The 27,024-nt window shown below is 43.9% G+C and overlaps 1 protein-coding gene and 1 non-coding gene across 2 annotated transcripts in view; one reads left to right on the forward strand and one right to left on the reverse strand.

The window, feature by feature from the left end:
* The window catches only part of WWOX (WW domain containing oxidoreductase), a 1,106,560-nt gene that overhangs the window by 668,207 nt on the left and 411,329 nt on the right, over positions 1 to 27,024 (forward strand). The gene's annotated exons all lie outside the window — the stretch shown is intronic.
* On the reverse strand, positions 9,563 to 9,700 carry LOC114807492. Its single transcript, XR_003755553.1, has one exon. It is a non-coding gene; the product is annotated as a small nucleolar RNA SNORA7 (small nucleolar RNA).

Raw genomic sequence — 27,024 nt, forward strand, 5'->3', positions numbered from 1 at the left:
ACGGACTCCGTCCTCTCCTGGTTCTCCTCTTATCTCTCTGGCCGGTCATTCTCGGTCTCCTTCGCTGGCGCCTCCTCCCCCTCCCATCCTTTAACTGTTGGAGTTCCTCAAGGGTCAGTTCTTGGCCCTCTTCTGTTCTCCATTTACACTCACTCCCTCGGTGAACTCATTCGCTCTCACGGCTTTGACTACCATCTCTACGCAGATGACACGCAGATCTACATCTCCGCCCCTGTCCTCTCCCCCTCCCTTCAGGCTCGCATCTCCTCCCGCCTCCAGGATATCTCCACCTGGATGTCGGCCCACCACCTAAAACTCAACATGAGCAAGACTGAGCTCCTCATCTTCCCTCCCAAACCCGGTCCTCTCCCAGACTTCCCTATCACCGTGGATGGCACGACTATCCTTCCCATCTCTCAGACCCGCGATCTCGGTGTCATCCTTGACTCGTCTCTCTCGTTCACCCCACACATCCTATCTGTTACCGAGACCTGCCGGTTTCACCTTTACAATATCGCCAAGATCCGCCCTTTCCTTTCCACCCAAACGGCTACCTTACTGCTACGGGCTCTCGTTATTTCGCGGGTAGACTACTGTGTCAGCCTTCTCTCTGATCTCCCTTCCTCCTCTCTCTCCCCGCTCCAGTCTATTCTTCACTCCGCTGCCCGGCTCATCTTTCTGCAGAAACACTCTGGGCATGTCACTCCCCTTCTTAAACACCTCCAGTGGTTGCCTGTCAACCTCCTCTCCAAACAAAAACTCCTCACTCTAGGCTTCAAGGCTCTCCATCACCTTGCCCCTTCCTACCTCTCCTCCCTTCTCTCTTTCTACTGCCCACCCCGCACGCTCCACTCCTCTGCTGCCCACCTCCTCACCGTCCCTCGGTCTCGCCTATCCCGCCGTCGACCCCTGGGCCACGTCCTCCCGCGGTCCTGGAATGCCCTCCCTCCTCTCCTCCGCCAAACATTCTCTTCCCCTCTTCAAAACCCTACTTAAAACTCACCTCCTCCAAGAGGCCTTCCCAGACTGAGCTCCCCTTCTCTCTCTACTCCCTCTACCACCCCCCCTTCACCTCTCCGCAGTTTAACCCTCTTTTCCCCCCATTTCCCTCTGCTCCTCCCCCTCTCCCTTCCCATCCCCTCAGCACTGTACTCGTCTGCTCAACTGTATATATTTTCATTACCCTATTAATTTTGTTAATGAAATGTACATCGCCTTGATTCTATTTAGTTGCCATTGTTTTTACGAGATGTTCTTCCCCTTGACTCTATTTATTGCCATTGTTCTTCTCTGTCTGTCTCCCCCGATTAGACTGTAACCCCGTCAAACTGCAGGGACTGTCTCTATCTGTTGCCGACTTGTTCATTCCAAGCGCTTAGTACAGTGCTCTGCACATAGTAAGCGCTCAATAAATACTATTGAATGAATGAATGCTTTTCCTCACAATATTTTAATTTTTAATTGTTAATAGTTTACCATTGGTTTGTTTCTTTTTAAAGACTCCAGACCAACTGTGGTTTGATATAGTTGAAAATTGCTTAGGTCCCCCCCAAAATGGACTTTTTAATCTGAGAATGACCGGAATCTGGGCGGGAAGGGGCGGTTAATGGTATTCGTTCATACATATTAAGCTCTGGGGTAGGTGCAAGCTAATCAGGTTGGGCAAAGTCCATGTCCCACATGGGGCTCACAGTCTTAATCTCCATTTTAGAGCTGATGTAACTGAGGTACAGGGAAATTAAGTGACCCTGGGCACACAGCAGTCAAGTGGAGGAGTCAGAATTAGAACCCAAGTCCTCCGACTCACAGGCTCATGCTCTTTCCACTAGGTCGTGCTGCTTCTGCATTGTCGTTTTAGGATTAGACCCTCTCCTCTTCTTAAAACTAATAATGGTTGGTGCAGTTTCTGTTAAAAACCTTGTCCTGCACATTGAGTTTTGAAATTGGGAAATAACTCTTTAGATTTTAATGTTTGGCAGCAGGTCTTAGCACGCAGGCCCTCTATCTCAGGCCACTATATCATTGTCTGTTTTAGAGAAATATAGCCATATGTAGGAGATTTCAACATAGCATATTTCTATTATGAACTCAGCCGGCAGTGTTTCAAATTATTGGACCCTTGAACTGAAAGTGGGGTTTTGACTATATTAAAGAAAACACCAACGTTTTATGGGATCACAAGCTGGTGGTGTACTATAAATTTACTTTGATCTCTTTCATTTGTTCAGAGTTTAGGGTGGTTCGCCAACTCCATTATGCACACAATTTCCAAGTAGTTTTCTGTTAAATTATGTTAGATAAAAGGATAATTTATTTTGGAGAAAATATACAGCCATTTAAACAGGAGCCACAAAGCTACATTGAAAAATAATTTGGTTCTAACAAAAGGCTAAATATGCTGCCTCTGTTTGTGCTATATGATTGCATCTTATTCCATGACGATACCTAAACAAAAAGGGCAGATCTGAAAAAGACTTTTGAAACAAGAAAAAGATTGTATCTTTTTAGTCCAGTCTTTCTCCTTTTTCCTTTTATCCCTTCAGAAATCAAAATAACTCTTAAAAATTACCCTAATGGTATATGTAAATGCCACATAATAATAACCACTCTTCTTGGCATTTTAAAGGCGTCGAGGCCCAGCCGATGTTGTCTAATTCTCAATGTTCAGTGTTATATCAGTTCAGTAGTCTCCTCCACCCATCTTATTTCTACTGAAGATGAGCCCCTTCAAACATAGAAAACCCTACTACATGCAAAGACGTTGTCTTTGCCGCAGTGTTGATGTGATGACTTCAGTCCAAGACATAAAAGATGGCCAAAGCCTGGATTCAGTGTTCTACCCTTTGTGATCTCCAAGCATGGAGAGGCCACCCTGCTTACACACTTACACAAGCTCTTCCTCAACATATGCCACACTGAGGAAATGCCAAGAGATTTCAAAAATGCTGTCATCATTGAGACCAGATTGCTCCCATTGTCAAGGCATCTAATTAAGACAAGAACCTAGCCAGAAGTGCTCCTGAATCAGCTTCTAGTGAATATTGTTGACCCAGCACTCTCAGAATCACAGTGAAATTTCAGATGACAGCTTGATCCTGTGGACGTGATTTTTACAATGTGTCCGATCCCAGAAATGTGCAGGGAACTTTACCAAGACCAGTGTAAAGTTAACATAGACCTAACAAAATCATTTGCTCAGTCAGTCATAGTTAGTGAGCATTTTCTGTGTGCAGAGTACGGTACTAAGACCTTGGGAGAGTACAATATAACAATATAGCAGACACATTCCCTGCCCACAACAGGCTTACAGTCTAGAGGGGGAGACAGACAGTAATATAAACAAATAAAATTACATATATGTTCACAAGTGCTTTGGGGTGAGGAGAGGGGATGAATAAAGGGCGATGCAAGAAGGAAGTGGGAAAAGAGGAAAGGAGGGCTTAGTCAGGGAAGCCCTCTTGGAGGAGATGTACCTTCACTAAGGTTTTGAAGGTGGGTTGAGTAAATGTCTGTTGCATTTGAAGAGGTAGGGCTTTCCAGGCCAGAGCCAGGGCGTGGGAGAGAGGTTGGTGGCGAGAAAGATGAGATCGAGGTACAGTGAGAAGGTTGGCATTAGAAGAGCAAAATGTGCCGGCTGCGTTGCAGTAGCGAGCCCTCCTCTCATCTTCTCTCACTCCCTTCTGTGCCATTCATACCTGATCCTTCATTCATTCATCCTCTCTCGCTTCCCCATGGCACATATGTCTGTATATAACTGTAATTTATTTATGTATTTATTTATTTATATTAATGTCTGTCTCCCTGTCTAGATTATGAACTCGCTGTGGGCAGGGAATGTGTCTCATGTTGTATTGGACTTTCCCAAGTGCTTAGTACAGTGCTTTGACAGAGTAAGTACTCAATAAATATGATTATTAATACTCATAAGAATAATAATGGGGCAAGGTGTCCGAGTGCTTTAAAGCCGATGGTAAGAGGTTTCTTTTGATGTGGAGGTGGATGGGCAACCGTTGGATGTTCTTCATTAGTGGGGAGACATGGCCTGAATGTTTTTGTAGAAAAATGATCTGGGCAGCATAGTGAAGTATGGACTAGAGTGGAAAGAGACAGGAGGCGGGGAGATCAACAAGGAGGCTGATTCAGTAATTAAGGTGGGATAGGATAAGTGCTTAGATTAACACGGTAGCAGATTGGATGGAGAGGAAAGGATGGTGTTTAGCAATGTTGTGAAGGATGAACCGACAGGATTTAGTGATCGATTGAATATGTGGGTTGAATGAAGGAGAGGAGTCCAGGAGAACACCAAGATTATGGGATTGTGAGACAGGAAGGATGGTGGTGCCAGCTACAGGGATGGGAAAGTTAAGGGGAGGACAGGGTTTGGGTGGGAAGATAAGGAATTCTGTTTTAGATTGTTAAATTTGTAGTGCCGGCAGGACATCCAAGCAAGTAGAGATGTCTTGAAAGCAGGAAGAAGTGTGAGACCATAGAGAGGGAGAGAGATCAGGTCTGGAGATGAAGATTTGGGAATCATCTGCATAGAGGTGATAGTTGAAGCCATGGGAGCAGATGAGTTCTCCAAGGGAGTGGGTGTAGATGGAGGCTAGACGGGGACCCAGAACTGAACCTTGAGAGACTCCCACAGTTAGGAGGTATGAGGCAGAGAAGGAGCCTTCGAAAGAGACTGAGAATGAGCGGCCAGAGAGATGGGAGGAGAACCAGGAGAGGACAATGTCAGCAAAAATGAGGTAGGATAATGTTTCCAGGAAAAGGGGGTGGTCCACAGTGTCGAAGGCAGCTGAGAGGTTCAAGGAGGATTAGGATGGAGTAAAGGCTGTTGGATTTGGCAAGAAGGAGATCATTGGTGACCTTTAAGAGGGTGGATTCTGTGGAATGAAGGGGATGGAAGGCAGGTTGGAAGGGGTCAAGGAGAGAATTGGAGGAGAGAAAATTGAGACAGTCGGTGTAGACAACTCATTCAAGGTTTCTTGGAGGGAATATGATTTTAGTAGGGCTTTGAAGATGGGGAGACTGGTGATCTGTCACATGTGAAGGGAGAACAGTTCTAGGTAAGAGGAAGGATGTGGGCAAAAGGTTAATGGTGGGATAAATGAGATTGAGATAGTCGAAAGGTTGGTGTTAAAGGAGGGAAGTGTGTGAGTTGGGTTGTAGTACGTCAGTGTGGTAAGGTAGGAAGGGGAGAGCTGATTGCGTGCTATAAAGCTGATGGTAAGAAGTTTCTGTTTGATATGGAGATGGATGGACAACCAATGGGGAGATGTGAAATGAATCATTTTTTAATCTGGTGCCTTGAACACTTCCATTAGGATAGGATAAGAAAGAATTCCCGAAACAAAATCAGCATCCTAGCACTGACATTAAGCTCACTCCAACAGGACTGCACTGATGTGTGAAGAATGAATGACAGTAGAGTACCTAAATAGCTGCTACATAGTAGGCTGAAATCTGGAAGCTGAAAGTAAGGAGGGCGGAGGAAGTGTTTTAAGGATCCAGTAAAACATCAATTAAGAAAGGATGAGCTGTTTTAGAGCCAAAAATTCTAGAGGATTGTTAGATGAGGAAGAAAAGGTGAAAACAGTGCCTGATGCTGGGAACACTAAGGTACAACTTAGTGAGGCCAGGACATTTGCTCTCTTGTGGGCCTTTTCAGTTACCCGCACAACGACAAGTGAACTGCACTGCCAATGACATCTTTTACGAGTACAAAGGAAAGTATAAATAGACTGTAAGCTCTTTGGGGTCAAGAATTCAAGACTCAGGAAAATAAGTGGTTTGGACTGTAGGCCCTTATACTGATCCTAAGGCATTAGAAAAAATAGCAGGCAGGCTCAATGTTTGCAGAAATACTCTGTTATGTGCATGTCGGTGATCACAGGAGAATACAAATTAGTATTGTATTCCCCCTGGGTAGCATTTCAAGATTCAAAGTATTGATTAATCATTATTTCACTTTGTTGGTCATCCAGACTTGCCCCCAACACAGAGGAAGTGAGAAGGAGAAATTTTAAAAATTGCTAAAACGGGGACAAACTCAATCCAGGTGACCCCCTTCCCTGAGGGAAGGCTGATATGATTAAGTAGCAGGTATTTATCTGATGCCTCCACCTGGAATGCAGCAAATCATAGGGGAGCACTGGGAGAGGAGGAGGAAGCTAGTCAATTGGCGGAAGATGTCCCTCAGCCATGTTGAGTAAAAAGTTGAGAAACAATCCTGGAGGGACAGTACGTTTGAAAAGGGCTCTCTATTTTGAGGTCTAGAGGTTAGGATCCCGGAGGAGCGAGGCTCCTAACCCTTAAATAGAGGGAAAACCATGTGGTTCAACAACAGTTTTCCCTTGACATCTGAAAATCCTGAGGGAAGAGTCTGGAAGGGGTAACCTGGGATTTCCTGAGAGAAAGGAAGAGGGCAATGGACTAGGAGAACATGCGCACAAAGATGCTTGCAGGAAAATAGAAAGGTTTTGAAAGTGCTGGAGGATAGGGAACGGCGTTTTAGATTGAAAATCTGTTCCATTTGTTACCTAATGCATTAATGACTCATTAATGAAAGCATTTTGGGTTTCAAAGTCTTGATTGGTCATTATTTTGCTCTCATGGTCACCCAAGCTCGTCCCTCACCCAGAGGAAGTGGGGAGGAGAACCTTTAAAAATTGCTAAAGCAAGGACCAACTCACTCCAGATGACCCCCTCCCTGGGGGTTTGGCTCATCTATCAAGAAGCTTATTTAGAGCTCTTACTTTTGTGTCTGCTCATGATAGGGGCTCAGGTAGCTCCTGGGTGTGGGAGGATCATGTTTGTCTGGGAATCTGGAGGATCAGGAGGGAGATAGAGCTTCCTGCAGTCACCTTTGGGAGGGAGCATATATGGTTGGACCCTGAGGGATCCTCTTGGGCGGGGGCTTACTTGAGAGCCAAGGGATGATGGTAGTGGCCATGGGGTGCAGGAGCGAGGTTCTCTTGACAGGGACCCCAATTTTGTCTGTCTCTGGAAGGAGGCCTTTAGGAACCTGTGGACATTTTCAGGTATTCTGGAGCTCCTAATTGGCTGCAGGGGCTGCTTCAGCTGGCACGGAGGGCTCAGAAGACTCCACTCTGTCACATTCACTATTTTAAGGTATTTGAGTGCTTCCTACGTGCCAAGCACTGTGCTGAAAACTGGGGTAAATGTCAGACTATTAGTTCTGCCATCTGTAATGCAGCATGGCCTAGTGGATAGAGCACAGGCCTGAGAGTCAGAAGGACCTGGGTTCTAATCCTGTCTCTGCCGCTTGTCTGCTGTGTGACCTTGGGCAATTCACTTCACTTCTCTGTGCCTCAGTTACCTCACCTGTAAAATGGAAATTAAGACTGTGAGCTCCACGTGGGACAGAGACTGTGTCCAACCTCATTAGCTTGTCTCTACCCCAATGCTTAGAACAGTGCTTGACACGTAGTAATCACTTAACAAATACCATTATTATTATTATTATTATCATCCTTTTTAATTAGATATTTTGTGCCTGCTGACACTAATTTGTAAATTTCATGAGCTAAACATTACCAAGAGTTTCTTAAGTGTTTATCTTGAAGAGCTGTTTTCTCATATGTTTAGCTTCTGCAATAAAAGGGTGAATAAATAAGTTACAGGCATTAAAGCTGAACAGTTATGTAGCTATTCATAAGCTCAGTGCATTTGACAACCATTAATTAATGTACATGAATCCCCAGGGGTTAGGAGGTTTCATTTAATAAATGGGGAAACTGAGATTATAGTTAATCTAGTGAGATTATACAGTGCACTGCAAGCACCCACTGCACATCAGTGGGAAGTGCAGCTGAAAGGTTTGCTGAATCCTAAATGTTGATTTAGTTTACCTCCTCCACCAACCTTTCCTAAATCCTCTTCAGAAAGTCATCCTGAGGGTACCCATGTGAAAGTCAGGGGGCATGTTCCAGCAAGACAGAGATCCCTCAAAAGACCACTGAATTTTACCACTGGTGGTATCTTCCAGAACAAAAAACAACTCCGCATATGTGTGTGTGTGCCTGAACTTCATAGAGGTAAAGGCTAAGTGACTTCTATGTCTACTACTGGTCACATGTTCCTTAACTTGATTCGCAGATCGTGGCACGGGCTTCTCCAGTCATCCTTTGGTCAGACTCAAAAGGAATAAAAGGTATTGGCAATTGCTGGGTTTGTCACAAGTCATTGTCATTAAACCATATATGAGATGTTGACTAACAGTGGACTTAGTCCTTATTGGTGTCGGACAATATGTCCAAACTGATGATGTCCACAGCAGTCGGAAATGTTCCATGTGACTGCACCCTGTTGCCTCTTGACTGGTACTGGGATCTTCTCTGTGAGGCAGGCAGCTATGTTGACTTCAGGATTCCTTCAGTAGGCCTAGAGGTAGCATTATTGGTGAGTGAGATTGTAAACTCATTCTGGGCAGGGGATAACAATAATAATAATAATAGTATTTGTTAAGTGCTTACTATGTGCCAAGCACTGTTCTAAGCACCAGAGTAGTTACCAGGTAATCAGGTACTCCCACGTGGGGCTCACAGTCTTAATCCCCATTTTACAGATGAGGGAACTGAGGCGTAGAGAAGTTAAGTGACTTGCCCAAGGCCACACAGAGGACAAGTGGCAGAGCCGGGATTAGAACCCACGTCCTCAGACTCATTCATTCATTCAGTAGTATTTATTGAGCGCTTACTATGTGCAGAGCACTGTACTAAGCGCTTGGAATGTACAAATCGGTAACAGATAGACAGTCCCTGCCCTTTGACGGGCTTACGGTCTAATCGGGGGAGACAGACAGACAAGAACAATGGCAATAAATAGAATCAAGGGGAAGAACATCTCATTAAAGCAATAGCAAATAAATAGAATCAGGGTGATGTACATCTCATTAACAAAAATAAGGTAATGAAGATATATACAGTTGAGCGGATGAATACAGTGCTGAGGGGAGGGGACGGGAGAGGGGGAGGAGGAGAGGGAAAGTGGGGAGAAGAGGGTTTAGCTGTGGAGAGCCCGTGCTCTTTCCACTAAGCCACGCTGCTTCTCCTACTATACTCTCCCAAGCACTTAGTAGAGTACTCTGCACACAGTAAGTAATCAATAAATACGATTGGTTGAATTGGTTAACATCAACTTCATCTTCCCAACTATTCATTTCAGGCCCACAGCACTTACGTGCCTCTCCATAATTCATTTTAATGTCTGTCTCCCTCTCTAAACTATAAGTTTCTGGTAGACAAAGAATGTGTCTACCCACTCTGTGCTCTCCCAAGTGCCTAGTACAGTGCTCTGCACACAGTAAGCACTCAGTTGTCTTAGGCTGTCCAGTCATCTCCGAGCCATAGCGATTCCGTGGCCACATCTCTCCCAGAACGCCCCACCTCCATCTGCAGTAGTTCTGGGAGTGTATCCATAGAGTTTTCTTGGTAAAAATACGGTAGTGGTTTACCTTTGCTCCCTTCCACGCAGTAAACTTGAGTCCCCGCCCACGGCTCTCTCCCGTGCTGCTGCCGCCCAGCACAGGAGAGTTTTGACTTGTAGCAGATTGCCTTCTGCTCACTAGCCACTGCCCAGGCTAGGAATGGGATGGGTAGACCTCTGCTTGACTCTCCCTCCCGTAGCCAAGACTGGTAGAGTACAGGAAACTCTCCGGGTGCAGTCCTGAGAGGGGAAGCACTCAATAAATATAATTTCTCGGTTAATAATGTTAGGCTCGCCCTCAGCAAAAAATATAAATCCCCCTCAAAAATTCTCCTCCAAAAGCATGCTCAGCCTGTCAATTTGGGCAGGGCGTGATTTACAGAGGACTTGAAAAAGCAGCATGCATTAGGCATCATTGCCAATCCTGACCTAATAATTGACAGGTTCTTTTGCACTTCCTTTTTGTCTGTGGTTATGGTTAAGTTTCTCATCTATGGAGGCTAATGTGGGCCTCTTTTATTCCCCCTCGCCCTTTGTTTTTGGTTTCTGTGTTCTCCAGTAAAACAGTCTGTCGTAAGAGTTCAAGACCAACGTTAACACTGATATTAAATCTTAGCTGGGAGTTGCTTCAGACTTTCAAACATGAATCTGAACCACAGGGGTATGTATTCTGAGTGGAGGGTACAGAGCAGTTATATTTATTGGAGCATATTTGGAGAAGATATTAAAGTCACATTGAGTAGTTCCTACGTATCATAAAGCAGTGCTTTTGTACCTCTCCCACTACGGATATTTCTCTTGACCTCATTTTAATCCCATTGAAGCTTATTCTATACATTTACCGTAGAAAAACCTACTAGGTATATATGAGTTGCTCATTGTTGGAGGGGATTTTATTTTTCTTTTCACAGTGCAAGTTTTGCAGAAATTCCTTAGCTTGTTTCCACCACCAAATCCCAGTCAGTAATTTTCTTTTATCGGTATTTATTGTTTTAATACATTTCCAAATACCAAGAGAAGCTTGCTAATGGGATTCGTGATTTCTAATGTAACAGGACCTTCACTGGCTGAATGAGGTTTGTTTAGCTACGAAGCCTTAAGCAATTTGAGGTAGAGTCCTAAGTGGCAGCCGCCAATGACAGAAAGTCAGAGGTCCTGATTATGTCTCTCTAAAAATCAGTTCTATTATTTAAAAATGACATTTTAAAACTCCTGTGTGGGTCTGAGTCATAAAAGTGCAGAAAGTGTAAGTGTGAGGAAGCAGTGCAGTTATTTCAAGATTTCAGGAGCTTCGGTTGACTCTGCGAGTATTTTTTTCCTTAAGAGAAAAAAAAAGCGCGACAATGGATCAATTGAAATGAGTAACATTATTATTAGATACCAAATAAATCAGCATGGATCTGAAATTGATTGAATTATTTATAAATAAAAATCAGAACTTAGTACGTCAGGGTATAATTAATATCGCAGAGAAACAACACAACTTTGAAACTCTTTGCTGCTACTATGGGTACAAAAAACCTGGGTGATAATTGGGGAATGAGTCTAAAGGATTTGTTTCTGGGGATTTAAGACTGTAGAACTAGGCTCTTTTTGGTTTTCCTTTTGCACAGGAAGTCAAAGGAGGAGGAGAATATGTGAAAGTTATTTTCTGATGAGCCAAGACCATCCTAGAGAGGATGGAATTTAGATGACTGGCTGGGGTGGGAAAAGGAATCAAACATGATCTACAGATCTCACAGACCCGTATGAAAATCTTTGAGGCTAACATTGTAGCACTCTTAACTCTTCTCTCCTCACCCCAGCCCCTGCCCCGACCCCCAGAGAAAACCAAATTAAAACAAAACCCAAACCCAACAAATGAAAAAAAAAGCCAGTTTAAAGATGTGTTTGGTAACCCTCTGTACCCTGTAGTGGCCTCTTATTCCTTATACTCTTTCACTTTCTACTTCTACACTCAATTGCCTTCTTTCTCATCCCCCCGACCCATCAGATTTCAAATCTTTCTAGTCCTCCCCTCCACCTCTTTGTCCTCCTTTACTGAGCATTTACTTTGTGCAAGGAAGTCTAAGAAACAGACCCTGCCCCTGAGAAGTTTGCCATCTAATAGACCTTTAGAAACAGATTTCTTTAAAGGACCGCTTTTCTGTTTGTTTTTTGCGGGGTTTTTTATGGTATTTGTTAATTGCTTACTATGTGTCCAATACTGATCTAAGTCCTGGGGTAGATGTCAGTGAATTAGGTTGCACGCAGTCCCTGCCCCACACGGGGCTCACCATCTAAGTAGGAGGGAGAACAGGAGAACTGGGGCAGAGAGAAGTGACTTGTCCAAGGTCACACAGCAAGCATTTGGCAGAGCTGGGATTAGAACCCAGGTCCTCTGACTCCTAGGCCCGTGCTCTTTCCACTAAACCATGCTGCTGCTCGCCCCTGAAATTAGAATAATTTTGTATCTATAAGGAAGAAGCTTGAGAGTGGTTATCTTATAGTTTAAGACAAGTGACTTCTTTGAAACAGTGAAAAGTATGTCCTCACGTGTTTTCCAGTGAAATTCTGATCCACTAAAAACTAAATCAAGCCTCTTTCTTTAGAACAAAACAGATATTATTTGTAATGACACTTCTGCTAATAACATTTGAAACTCTTTGTGTAGGTTGGCCTATAACTAACAGAAGCCAGTTTGAGAGTGAAAGAAATAAAGCCTCAAGATAAGATTACTTGCTTTCTGTTCTAAGTGAGGTTTAAAAGCAAGTCATTGTGAGAAGGGGGTAGTTTTTTTAGTGTAGCCCCAGTGGGTGATTCTGGTTCCTGCATACTTAGTAAACTAACAGCTGGGTTCCTCTTTAGCATCTTTAAGCTTGAAAATACCAATGACTCTGATAATTGCATGGAAAAGATTTAGATGAATTGGGTTAAATTTAAAAAATGAAACTGATCATAATGATGAGCTCCCTTTAAATGGGGAATGGGAAACTGTTTCGATTCAAATTTCAGATATGAAGTCTCTCAACGGTCTACATGTCGGTTGCTAGGATATTAGTAGGCATTTCTGGGCTTGTGTGAGAGACATACCTACTCTTTCTAGCAGCCTTACGCATCATTAAAACCTTTGTCATCCCACAACCTCCCTTACGACTTTCCACACTAGGGGAAATTGATTCTTTTTCTGCTGTATCACTTCTGTTTGAGCATTATGTAAATGTGTAACCCCCCTCAACCCTCTCTTAGACACTAATATTCAGAACAGAATATCCAGATGATAATTGAGATCTTGCAGTGTTGAGTGAAAATGAACTCGCGGAGAAGAAAACTGTATGGGCTGCCTGACCTCAAAGAGGGTGTTAAAATATTTCCTTTATTGGCATTTTTTCTCTGAAAATTTTCAGATCATTTCTGTTACTCATTCACGGGTTAAACTGTTTATCCCTGGGAGGTTTGAGGATTTGGTAAATACAGTGCTTTGTGGTTTCAGTTTATATGGGGTTCAGTGAAATTGTTCTGTTCTGGTTTGTCACAGAAGTTTCCACGCCTTAGTTTCTTTACCGTTTGGCGCTCTTGTGAAACTTCATGTGTGTTGCTCCAAAATTTCAAAACAAGCCTCAGGGAAGAGACTTGTTTCATTTCTTCACAACTCAACATAGTTCCAATGAATTCTTAATACAGCCATGCAGATTTGCATGTTTAGCATGCTTGGATTGGAAGTAAGGCAGAACGGGGTACTGGTAAAATGATAAATGCCGGATTGCCTGTCCCAGTTTAAATAGTTTCAAAATGGAGGATTTTTTTTTTAAGATTTTTTAGTTTTATTTTACAGTGCTGAGCCATTTGGGTAGGGGACTCCATGGTGGCATGGAGGCTGACCGGATTGCCCCTCAGTGGTACGGGTGCCAGGGAGCGGATTTGGCCAGGAGGTGTTCCCAGCCCCCTCCCGAGGCCACCATGCAGGGCTGGGCTGCAGGTGGATCAGGAAGCCAATAGGCCACCGACGCCACTGTCTGCTCTACCAGCTAGCCAGCTTGGCTCCTGACGGGGTAAGGGAGGCCATTCTGGATGGGGGGAAGCCGTCCCACACTCCTGCTTTCTCCCTGCTCTTTCAATTGGCAGGATGTGGCCTCTGTCCCGGTGTAAAGACCTGTGGGGTTTCCCTCCTCCACACAGCATTGCAAGCGAACCAGTCTCAATACCGCCATGGTTTGAAATCCCCCCCTCGTCCCCTGTGCGGTGCTCAGTTTTATTGGCATTGCCAGGAATTTGAAAGTGTCTCAGCCCTGCCCCCCATTTTAGTATGAGTCAAGTTTTATTTTGATGCCTGAGGGTGTTTATGCTCCCATGACCTGGTCAGTCAGTTAAAAATATTGATCGATTACCATCGGTGTGCTGAGCACCATCATTAGGCACTGTGGGAAGAGAAAGAGGAAGAATAAAATATTCTCTCTGACCGAGGATCGTGAAAAAGAACCAGCTAGCCACAGCAGACCTGAAAGCAACTGGTTGCTCTTTCTGCTATATCTTTGGTATTAGTGGGAAAGCTATGAGTGTATTGCATTGGGCAAGTACTTGTTTTGTTGGTTGTCACATGCAGCGTAGTAGGCCAGGGCCAGTCTGAGAGAGAGAATGTGGCTGTCAGGCAACGCTGTCTGTAATAAAAGAGATTGGTACAGCTGGAGCAAATCTAGAAAAGGTATTAAATTTGTTTTCGGGGCTGCTTTAGCCTTTCGAAGCTTTAAGCAAGAGAGGCAACTCTGAGGAGTGTCTAATCTTCAAAACATTTTCCCAGGCATACTGATGCAATGGACAGTTTGCAGGCAAATCCCACGATAACCACCGCACTGAACATCGGTCGGGGAAAACTCTCACAAAATAATGGAAGTGAGATCGAGATTAAGTCTGTCTCCCTTTACAGAACAAGGAAAATGCAGAGGATCTAATCTGCTTCTACTACCACCTCAGTACCAATGGAACATTTGTTTACTCATCGTCACTGGCATTTCTGAACGCAGCGTGGCTCAGTGGAAAGAGCACGGGCTTTGGAGTCAGGGCTCATGAGGGCTCATGAGTTCGAATCCCAGCTCTGCCACTTGTCGGCTGTGTGACTGTGGGCAAGTCACTTAACTTCTCTGTGCCTCAGTTCCCTCATCTGTAAAATGGGGATTAAGACTGTGAGCCCCACGTGGGACAACCTGATTCCCCTATGTCTACCCCAGCGCTTAGAACAGTGCTCTGCACATAGTAAGCGCTTAACAAATACCAACATTATTATTATTATTATTGTCTTATGCAGCCTTTTATTTAAGCACTCACTCATCTACATGGTCACTAAAATAATTTACAGATAGGCGGAAGAAGGAACACTGGGTATATCCCCCAACTAGATTGCAAACTCTTTAAGAGCAGGGATTGTATCTGCTAACTATTGCACTCTCCCAAGTGTTTGATACTGTGTTCTGGGCAGAGTAGAGGGCTGAATAAATACAGTCGATTGACTGTGGGTTGGCGGGGGAGAAAACGAAGACTTCCAACTTAATTCTGTGTTTGTGAGGCTAGTGAAATGTTTCCAATTTCTTACAATGATCTTGTGCTTCCTCCTATTTCTCTTCAGACCAGCATTTGTTCCTTTATGTTTTAAAGAGAAATGGGCCGTAATGGGTACTCAAGGACAAACAGGTCTCAGTAACCAGGGGATTTGAACCAGAATGTATGTGCACCGATTTATTTGAAATGGTTGTTGGAATTTTTTTCCTCGCTCGTCTAAATACACTACGTATTGCTTAAGAGGCCAGGCAGTTGGAATAGAACAGGGTTACCGCTTCTGTCCTTCTCTCGGCTGACCCAGGATTTCAGGCCTTGGTGGCACAGAAATGTGGTGCTGAGAAGTTTGATTGTGTTTTGGTTCCATTCTAACTTAGATGTGAAGTGTTTATTTCCCCTTCATTACTTAGCAAGATTCAGTCCAATGCCATGATACAGCTGCGATATGTTTCTCAAAATGTGGGTTCATAGTGAATGGCTGTATTGTAGGATACAGTTTTCTTTAGACTTGTTTGCAATTTGTGAGTAGTTTCAGAAGCAGCTCAGACATGATGACCGGACCCTATGGGTAAGTAGGCCCAGTTTTCATTGTAAATTCCTCTTTGCTGACTCTCTTCCCTCATTTATTCCACTCCTCTTAGGAGCCTTTCTGCCTCCCATATCCCAAACTTGGCCCTCTAACCCCCATTTCTCCACCCTCGCGTTCCAGTACTTTTTAAAAATAAAACAACTCTTTTCCCAGCGACAGCTGATGTGGCCAGCCAGCTGTTCTGTCTCTCGCCCAGCCTCTCCACCTCCCAGCCCTAGCCAGGGCGGGGAGGGGAGGGAGGAACAGAGGGGCAGCATGGTAGCGCTGGCATCTCTTTGTTGCTGAATTGTACTTTCCAATCACTTAGTACAGCGCTCTGCCCACAATAAGCGCTCAATAAATACGATTGACTGAATGAATGAATCCACCCCCACTGCAACAGCAGGTGTCCTCATTCTGCCCTGGTTTGTCCCTAGGATGGGTGGGGAGGTGGAACTACAAGTGGGATCTGGGGCACCTGCTATAGGGACTGGCAGAGGGTCTGGGGGAAAGCGCGCTCCATCTAGCCACATTCGCAGTGACTTTCTTCAGCGGTGGCAGAATGTGTGCCCAGTGGGGTGGCATTATGCACGGTTTAAAGGAGGTTTGAGTAACGGCGTCGGGCGTGGTAGAGGCCCACACACACCACTACTTTGAGTCAGCGTTCCTGTAGTGATTGGACATTACACTGGGGGGCAAGGTTTAGGATTCTTGGGCGAGGTCAGCAATTAATGCACAGAGTGTCTCCGGATTCCATGAGTGGTTTGGTGTTTGGGATCCAGGGCACGCCGATATTGAAATCCACAATGTAGAGGGATTTTATTTTGATGTTCAGCATGTTAAGGTCATCCCACACAGCCAGGGACTTCAGCCCCTCCTTCATTCTGCTTGTTTTTTCGTGATGCATTCTAGAACCCTTCATGGCTGAAGCATTTTCGTCATAAATATAAAACATTAATTGAAACACTAAACATCTTACATCTGCTTTTCAACATATAAATTTTCACATATAAGCCCCTTATCCCCTAAGTATGTATTTTCTTTTTCAAACCTTTCCAGGGCTCAAGGGTCAGAAGAGGCAGGCAGATTACTCATAAAAGCACCATTTAAATTGTCTCGCCTGAAAAAGCAACTTTTCTTTCGAACTCAGAGAAGGCTTTCTGTTTAACACTGCATAAACAAAAGCCCTGCCAAATCAAACAAGCCATCCTTATGGCCTCCTGGAAAGCCCTGATCCGTGCAAACAATTCCAGGGTCCTGCACAAGGATACAGTAGCTGTAGCTCAGCTCTTTAGTAGTAGCTGGGACTAAGGAAATCTAGATCCTCCCTTTTAGTTTTCTGCCAAGCTGAGAAAAATTAGGTCAACAGGCGTCAAAGGTTTGGGCATTTTGGCATGCTTCGGGGCGTTTGTTTGGAGATCAACATGGTTATCCGACTGTTTCCGGAATTAGCACCAGGCCAAGTCTTTGGTCAAAGCCTGGGTAGCTAGTAAGCCAACAGATTAGGGTCAGAGTGGGGAAGAGCGTCATCTGACACATACGTCAGGGAAACCATAGCCTGGGGTCTGAGAGGCCTTTTGTAACGGTAGGCCCATGGGAAGGAGGAAACCAAAAATCTAGAGGATGACTCCTGATCCGGGGTTTGGAAACCATTAGGGTCAAAACATTGTCCCCTTCTCTAGCCTCAATTGCTCTGGCATAAAGCCTGGGTTGTTTTGTTCTCCTTCCTAGGAAGGTGGAGAACAGCTGGTTAGTGTCACTAGTAGAATACTGTCTTGTACATGTGAAGACATTTCTGAGTAACCTCTTATGGGCTTTGCCTACAGATCGAGTTCTTGCAGACACAGCAGAGGCACGTTAAACTAACTGGAGTTTCCCAACCATCTTCCGATAACATCCTAGTGGTTAGAGATAGAGAATAAAAGCCTTATTAGAGAAATAGTTGTCAAGTTGAACACAAATGGTTTCCCAGCAAGTCATTGCCTCGGTCACTGGCATTTACTGAACGCTCACCCTTCAGAGCACTGTACTGTTTGGGAGAGGGTCAGACAATCGAGTTGTTAGACACAGTCCCTCACCTCCAGGAGCTTTCAATGGTTTGTCCCCAGATGGTAGGTCGCTTACTTTGCTTGTGCTCAAGGACAGATGTGTCTTGGAGAAGATTTTTTTTCTCATTTGAGTTATCCATTTATGACCTGAACCTTCACAAGGCATTTCTAGTTCTTCGTACGCATTTACAAGGGAAATGATTTGGCTTCTCAGGCTGTGCCTAAAAGCCTGCCCCAAGAACCAAGATATCCACTGTTGCACCTGTCTTGTTCGACAATCTGTTCGACATCTAAGCCGACCCACACTTGCCCTTCTAGGTTTCTACTTAAAGTCTGGGATGCTGGCAAATTGATTTGAAGTTTAACTGTATTGTATTGAACTCTCCCCATCCCTAAATACAGTGCTCTGCACACAGTAAGCGCTGCATTAATACCAATGATTGATTTTAACAATGAAGCTGAGTTTTCTCAGAAGGAAGAATAAGAACTGATTGCAAATTATTGGAGGAAACCTTACCACACCTCATTTAGAGCCTAAACGAGGCAGAAATCCAGGGCTAACTTTTTTTTTAATGGCAAGTGTTAAGCACTTACTATGTGCCAGGCACTGTACTAAGCACTGGGGTAGATATAAGTAATCCAGTTGGACAGTCCCTATCCCATATGGGGCTCACAGTCTTAATCCCCATTTTTCAGATGTGGTAACTGACGCACAGAGAAGTTAAGTAACTTGCCCAAGGCCACGCACAGAGGGTAGAGCATGGGGCTGGTAGTTGGAGGACCTGTGTTCTAATCCGGTTCCGCCATTTGTCTGCTGTGTGTGGCCTTGGACAAGTCATGTAAATTCTCTGCGCCTCAGTTACCTCGTCGGTAAAATGAGGATTAAGAGACTGTGGGCCCCACGTTGGAACAGGGATTTTGTCCAACTCAGTTTGCTCGTATCCACCTGGTACATAGTAAGCGATGAACATATGCCACAATTATTATTATCATTAGGTCCTTCTGACTCCCAGACCTGTGCATTATCCACTAGGCCCTGCTGCTTCTCAGCCTTCCTTCCGGATCCACCTCAGTCCCTGCCTGTGCCTGGGCTGGCCTTGGTCCAGGTCCCTGACTGTGCAAGCCTGGTAGTAACCCTGATGTGATGCCCGGGGCACCACAGAATAGGAAGTGGGTTGCAACAAACCAGATGTGGCCTTGAATTCACTCTTTAGAGGTACTGAGATGTGAGATCAAGAAGTCCTTTTTGGTTTGATGGTAGCACCGCTATGGAGGGAACAAGGGCGACTGAGAGTCATCTAAATCCGGTCTCTTTTCCCATCTCTTAGTTGGACAGTAGGGAGAAATTCAAGCAGTCAAGAGAGGCAAGAGCTGAGAAATGACGCTTGGCACTGGCCCGTGCGTAAAGCAAAAAATAATAAGCACCCACGTTATTGTAAGTTGCCTGTATTGAATGAGAGGAAGGAATTTGATGACAGTGGGGGTTTTTTCCAACTACCTTGAAAATAGGGAGCTTTCTTAAATCCCATGGCTAATGGAAGTACAACAGTGATAAAAATGACATGAGAGTAGATAACTGTAGTGCAAAATCATTTGGAGTAGATAAAAATCAGCAAAGAGGGTTGGGAAAACAGATGTAAGAGCTGTAAAAGCTCAGGGCAAATTGGTTCTCTTAGTTTCTACACGCTTATAGTGTATTAATGTTTCATGCACCCTCAAATTACATTCAACGATGATATTAAATCTGCATGCAACTATCTCTCCTTGACACACCCAATGAGAATCTTTCAGAGATTCTTGTTGCGCCCTGTACTGTCAAGAAATAAGTTGCATTAGAGAGATGAATTGATTTGTAAAGCAACTTGATTGTCCCTTATTTCTCTGTGAAATCAAATGCTTTATTTGTATGTTTCAGTTGCAAGACAAATTAGAACCGGAGCCAAATTAGTGACCACATGGTTTATTTGTGGCAGTGTGCTTGCAGAAATTAGCTAAGTGAATTTTTAAATGATCAGATGCTGCTAAAATAGTTCCGATTTTGATTGCGTTGGGAAGGTGAACTAGACAGCCACCAATTCCTTCTTGAATGCCTTTTTTTCTTCCCTTCCTGACCACTGTTTCTAATCCTTCACTCTTGGATGGCTTTTTCCCTTCTTTCCCTTCTGCCTTTAAGCATACCCAAGTCTCCCCTAGCTTTAAACGAACAAAAATCTTCTCTGGATCCCACTATACCATCCAGCTATCTCCCTACCTCCTTCCTACCATTTCTATCCATGTGCTGCTTCCACTTCTTCTCCAACTGTATTTTTGACCTCCTACAAACTAATTTCTACCTCCCTTCATTCTCTGCAAGTCCACCAATGACCTCCTTGACAAATCTAACAGAATCTATTCTGTCCAAATCCTCTTTGATTCCCTCAGTACCTTCAGCATTGTGGACTACTTACTTCTCCTCGAAACACTATGCTTTAGTTTTTTTTTTTTCCTGATACAGCTCTCTCCTGGTTCTCCTCTTAACTTTTCTTGATGACCCATCACAGTCTCTTTCACTGACTCTTCCTCCACCTCCTGTTCCTTAACTGTAGGTGTCCTCAAGGCTCAGTTTCGGGTCCCCTTCTCTTCTGAATTTACATTCACTCCCTGGGGAGCTCATCTGCTCTGACAACTTCAACTATCCCAGCTGCAGATAACTCTCAAATTTAGCTCACTAGGCTTGACCTCTCTCTTTTTCCAAAATCAGTCTTTGACTCCAGAAGGAAATTAGCTTAATAATTAGGTGCCCCGTGACATCTCTCCTCATTCTGCCTCCTCATCTTCCCTCCCAAATCCTCACCTTCACCTAACATTCCCATTACAAACACTATCATTCTCACCTTTCAATCCTGGGATCTTGGCATTGGCTCCTACCTCTCTTCCAACCCCTGTATCTGTCGCTCAGTTCTGTCAGTTGTTCCTCCACATTGCTTCCAGGATCCACCCCCTTCTCGCCATCCAAATGGCCCCCACGCTGGTCCAGTAACTTGCCATCATATCCCGACTTGACTATTGCACCAGCCTCCTCACTAGTCTCCTTGCCTCCAATCTCTACCCTCTCCAATCCATACTTCACTCTGCTGCTCAGATCATTTATCCCAAATATTGTTCTGCTCACATCTCCCCACATCCAGTGGTTCCCCATTCCCTTCCTCATCATGTAGAAACTCCTGACCATCAACCTTAAGGCACTCAATCAGCGCTCTCCCTCCTATTCATCCACTCCCTTCTCCAACTATACCCCGGCTCATACTCTCTGTTCTCTTCAACTAATCTACTCACTGTGGCTTATTCTCATCTCTCCCCGGACCTCTTGCTCATGGCCTTCCCCTTGCCTGGGGATCTTTCCCCCTCTTCATGTCCAACAGATCCCTGCTCTCCCCATCTTCAAAGCCCTTCTGAAGTCACATCTCCTCCAGGAGGTCTTCTCTGACTAATCTCTCTTATCCTCGCCTAATCTCCCCTCCCTCCCCTCTGCCCCCACCCACAAATGCCACTTCTGCATCACCTGAGCACTTGGTGTTCACTCGCCCTGCCTCCGCATAACGTTTATGCCCAAATACTTTTACTCTACTACTTGTTCCTATCTGCAATATAATTGTGGATCTGTCTTCCCCCACTACGTCAATAAACTCCTTGAAGGTAGGGATCAGGTCCACTAATTCAGTTGTATTCTTCTAAGCCCCTAGTACAGTCGAATGCATGCAGATGCTTAATAGATTGATCGGTATCTGTTCCTTTTTCACAAACAAAACCCAAAAGTCCACTTGTTTTTCTTGTAAGCCAATTCAACACAAGCTGTTCCATTTAACATTCATTATTTTGAGAGAGAAATTCAATACTGAAGATTATTATGCCACCTGAAGTATTTTCAACTTTCCATTCTTTGATAAGCTTCTAGGAAGAGCGTAAAAATTATGGGGAATGGAAGAAAAATATAGAAAAAAGTGTTCCTTTCTCCCTTATTTTGAAGTTTACGTACGTTTTCAACTCAACTCCACGGGATTCCATGAGGCAAAGGTTATAATTACTCCATTTCACTTTGATCTAGGTCATGCCCCTCTGCCTTCTGTATCCCCTTCAAAATTAGCAGAACAGTTCATTTGTTTGGATAATAATGGAAACTAAGCAATTCAATATCTGGGTCATGGCTAGAGGAAGTTCTTTCTGACCTCTAGAAGAACTTAAAGAAAAACAAAACAACCCACCGTCACCCACATACACGAAAATTAGGTAAAGGCTTCCGGAATAGATTAGATCCACTAAAGTCCTATTGGATCTTCAGATCTCAGGTTAGCTGGTACGCAGCTCTGCTTCCTATATTTAGCCAGTCTTTTTTCTAAATTTCTACCTTTACACCCTGACTGGCAACCACATCCTGTGTTTTTTTAATACTGTTTGACTTTTTTTCTACCTGGGTCCTCAAAATAGATTTGAAATTGGAAAAGTGGCTTCACTTTTACATATTTTTATCTTTTAACTGTTTAGTTAATTAAATCAGATGATGTCCTTTCCTCTGGGATCTTACACCTCCAAAAATGTTATGCTTTCAGTATGGAGAGACCGCGAATGACTTTGAAAAATGTTTTTGTGCTGTAAAGAAATTGATTGTCACAGGACCAAATGCAAATGGATGGTAAAGGAGTATGTGAAGGAAATCATCATATACCTGTCTTTTTTTTTTTGAGCCATTGTCATTTGGTATCAAAAATGGGGTGTCTAGTTCTCTGGTTTTATATCAGCCAGTCTGGTTCTCAGCAGGTCTGTCCCCCATCCAGTATGGATACGGCACTGGACTACTCTGGGATTTTTATATTCAGCAGCCAGCTCCCCTCCATCTGGGCTCCTGCTGTCCATTTCCATGGTCCGGAAGGTGTGTCTGCCCCCTTAGACCAGAGAGTTAAATTCAATCATTCATTCAATCGTATTTATCGAGCGCTTACTATGTTCAGAGCACTGTACTAAGTGCTTGGAAGGTGGAATTCGGCAACAGAGAGAGACAATCCCTGCCCAATAACGAGCTCACAGTCTAAACGGGGCAGACAGACAGCAATGCAAAGCGAGGGTGGTTAAAGGCCCCCTCCCATCCCCTTCTCCCACTCCAAATACTGCTTGAGGTTTGAGTGAACTTGCTGAACTTCCACGAGATGACATATATGACATCATGTTAGGGTGTCTGGTGTGATGTCACTTGTTTCCATATCTGGCATTCTCTAGTGCCATCAGTGACGACCTTGATCCGGTAGTAAACTTTTTCTAACAATTTCTCCAGTCGAGTTGAGTTTTCTCCTATTCTTCGTTTCAGGGCCATGATTTCTCCTTCATATGAAGTTGATTCCCTCCACTTGTAGTCAGCACAGTGTACCAAACAGCCAGAGGATCTGAGAGCAGTCAAGTAGGGTTTCTCATGGCCATGTAACGTTGATCTCACTGGTTTATAAAATGTTTTGTTGGGGGAAGGATGCTGATTACTTTTCTCCATGTCCACTGGGGACTGAACAAGAGTAAAAGGGTTTAAATTAGAACAGGAGAGATTCGGGCTGCCTATAAGGAAGGTCTGCCTGACTTTCTGGGTGGTAAACACTGGACATTTTAGCTGGGGAGATTGTGGAATTGCCATCCCTGGAGATCTTTAAGGAAAGAGTGCCTCCCTGCCTGTCCTGGCAGGCTCAAGTCATTCACCTGCCTGGAGATGAGGGGCTTTACAGGTCTGTTATTTATGATTCCACAGTTCTATGAGGGTTGTGCGAGGTTAGTTGAAAAAGCTAATGTCCTTTCCTCTAGGAACTTAAACGTGTAAAACTGTTTATTTTGAACTTATTGGACTAATTATTTTAATGAACTTGATTACCCAGGGTGGATTAAAATTCCCTTTGAGAGGAACTAGCTCGCACTTTAGTTCTTCAGCACTGTGGCCAAGTCTGCACAGATTAAATGTGTTTCACGAGGAATTTTTTTTTTCATTTTATAACCTGAATCTGCATAAGGCAAATCTACACTTTGGCATCAGTCATTCATTCAAGGGGAGAGCACCTTAGATCCAGGGAATAGTGACCCTCTCTTCCAACCCCCTCTACCTCTTGCCACCCTGGCTTGGGTGCCCCTGGCATCATTATACCTATATGACCGTTAGACTACATAGCAAGTCCTTGCAGTTTTGACCAGTGGTTCCTTCCCAAGGTGAGTTAAAGAATACCCCAGTATCTGTTTGACATAATAATGATAATAGTAATAGTAATAATACCTGTGGTATTTGTTAAGCTCTTACTATGTATCAAGCACTGTACTAAGCTCTGGAATGGATACAAGATGATGAGGTCTCACATGGGGCATACAGCCTAGTGGGGAGAACAGGCATTGGATCCCCATTTTGCAGATGAGGGAACTGAGGCACAGAGAAGCTAAGTGACTTGCCTAAGCTCACACAGCAGACATGTGGTAGAGTCAGGATTAGAACCCAGGTCCTCTGACTCTCGGGCCTGTGCTCTTTCCACCAGGCCAGGCTGAGTAACAGCTGAACATCCAAGTCCCTAAATAATGATCGTATGTGTTTAATGCTTACTATGTGCCAAGCACTGTTCTCAGCACTGGGCACTGTTCTAAGGGCTGGAAAAACCCCATATCTCACCACAGAATCAGTATTTATGCATTAATTTATTTTATAAAGGTATTCCCTTGTACTTAAAAACTATCCCGTTCAAACATAAGTGAATGTTTTTAATATCAATAGCTTTGACAAATAAGAATCCAAAAGAAGCACCTGAGGCACCCTTTTCCTCAATCCATCACCCTCATTTAACTCTCTTTGTTCAAGTTAGATTGTTATTGTATCAGCCGACTAAGCAAAGCACCACAGGGACTCTTGAAACCAGAAATCCTGATCTTGAGTGAGATCATCAGAGTAGAGCCCAACAGCCGCCAGCTTCTAGTTGCTTCTTCCTCCTGATAAAGGGTAGGTGACCACATAGGCAAATGTCCTTTTGGGTCGGATCAATCACTGAAAAGATCTGTGGATGTTGAAAAGGAATTTTATTATCACTTAGTTCTAAACTGAGGCTACTGTGGCAACCGGTGGGGAAAAATCGATTTTTTGACTTCTGATCCTTCGAATCACATAACTAAGTTTCTGCGCAAGAACTAGGCCCCTGAGTTTTTTTAGCCCAGAAGACACATCCTCCTCCTCCTCATCATCATAATAATTGTGGTATTTGTTAAGGGCTTATTATGTGCCCAGAGCACATACATACATATCTGCAATTTGCATTAATGTCTGTCCCCTCCTCTGTTCTGTAAACTCAGTGTGGCCAGAGAGCGTGTCTACCAACCCTCTTATAGCATACTCTCCCAAGTGTACAGTTCTCTGCACAAAGTAAGCTCCCAATCTATACGATTGCTTGATCGCCATCAGCACCCTTATCTGTTTCCCCACCTCTAGACTTTCACTTCTTCAATGAATTCTACGCATAGATTCCTGTATCATCTTTTGTGAATACCTATTAGAATACATGCTTGAAAGTCTTCAACAGCTACCCATTGTTTCCCACAAAACCTCCTGACCAGCAACCGTGCAAGAGGTTCACCTAAGCGCTTAGTACAGTGCTCTGCACATAGTAAGTGCTCAATAAATCCTATTGAATGAATGAATGCTCTGGGTGGGCTAGTTGGACCCACATTGGTCATAACCACAACACGTTTGTACATATCTTAAATTGATTTATTATAAATTGCTTATTTATTCATATTAGTGTCTGTCTTCCCCCTAGACTGTAAGCTCATTACGGGCAGGGAACGTGTTGGCTAATTTCACTGTATTGTACTCTCCCAAGTGCTTAGAACACTGCTCTGCGCATAGTAAATACAACTGATTGATTGATATCAGCCACACTTGTTCACATTGAGAAAAATCTCATCAGCAGCAGGATTATCTGTGACCCTAAAGGACCTCTCCATCAATATCCGTCTTTCAGTCTGTCTTCAAATGTGTGTATTTCTATTTGTATGCCTTCTATATGTCAATTTATCCCTGCTTGTCTTTCCCATTCAATTACACTCCTCACAGACAGCAATAACGTATTTTAATGCCACATGCTCCCCCAAGTGTCTCGTCACGATGCTTTGCAGAGTTGGCATTAATGATGATGAGAAGCAGTGTGACCTAGCGGTTAGAGCATGGGCCTGGGAGTCAGAGTCAGAGAACTTGGGCATGTTACTTAACTTCTCTGTGTCTCAGTTTTATCAGCTGTAAAATGGGGATTAAATACCTGTTCTCTTTCCCCCTTAGACCATGAGGCCCAGTCTGTGTCAGACCTAATTGCCTAGTATCTACCCCAGTGTTTAGTACAGTTCTTGACACAAAGTAAATGCTTAACAAATATCACAATTATTAGTACATGTAAGGTTCCAGGTATTTAGGTCATTTGGTCTGTCCAATTTGGTACTAAAAAGAAGGTATTTTGAGTTGTGCTTTTGGAGATTTAAAAAAAACGTATATTTCTACCAAAATGAGAGCAGTCTCAAGGTCCACTTGAATAGTAGCCTCTGACTGAGATTACTGAATGATAATAATGATAATTATAAAAACTGTGGTATTTATTATGTGCATCCTATTTGCCAGGCACTGTACTGAGCGCTGGGGTAGATACGAATAATTGGGTTGGACACAGTTCCTGTCCCACATAGGGCTCACAGTCTTAATCCCCATTTTGTAGATAAGGTAATTGAGCCACAGATAAGTTAAGTGATTTGCCCTAGGTCATACAGCAGACAAGTGGCAGAGCACAGTACAGAACCCAGGTCCTTCTGATGCCCAGACCCAATGGTCTATCCACTAGGAGTATTATCCGTAGCTTCACAAATGGCAGTTGTATTTCCACCTCAGGCTCCATTAAACTAATGATTATGATCCCCTATCGTCTTTTTTTTTCCAGTGACGATAACGATAAAAATGTTGGATTAGATATAAAGTAGTAAGTACTCATTCAGCTGTTTACAAAGTTTTGTGCCTTATTTTTGGTTGGAATTTATAGGGGGCCATATGAACCTAACTATAGGCAAGGAAGACTACAGTTCAATTTTTTTTTTTAAATTATGGTATTTAAGTGCTCACTGTGTGTCAAGCACTATTCTAAGTGCTGAGGTAAATACAAGTTATTCAGCTCAGGCACAATCACAATCAGGTCAGGCAAGTGAGGAGGTTGTGGTGCAGATTTATTGTTACCTCAGTGGACTGCTGTGACTCGCCACCCCAGGATGGGCACAGGTGCTTCTCTGCAGGCACTTTCCTCTGCCTGTTCCTGACCCACTCATTGCTCCTCCTCGCTATTACTGAAACCTTGTTCTCCCAAGATGATGTGATCTCCCCTGCTGCTCTCACTAAAGGGGCCTCATCTTCATCTA

The sequence above is a fragment of the Ornithorhynchus anatinus genome, chromosome X2 (assembly GCF_004115215.2).
Source record: "Ornithorhynchus anatinus isolate Pmale09 chromosome X2, mOrnAna1.pri.v4, whole genome shotgun sequence".
NCBI lineage: Eukaryota > Metazoa > Chordata > Mammalia > Monotremata > Ornithorhynchidae > Ornithorhynchus > Ornithorhynchus anatinus.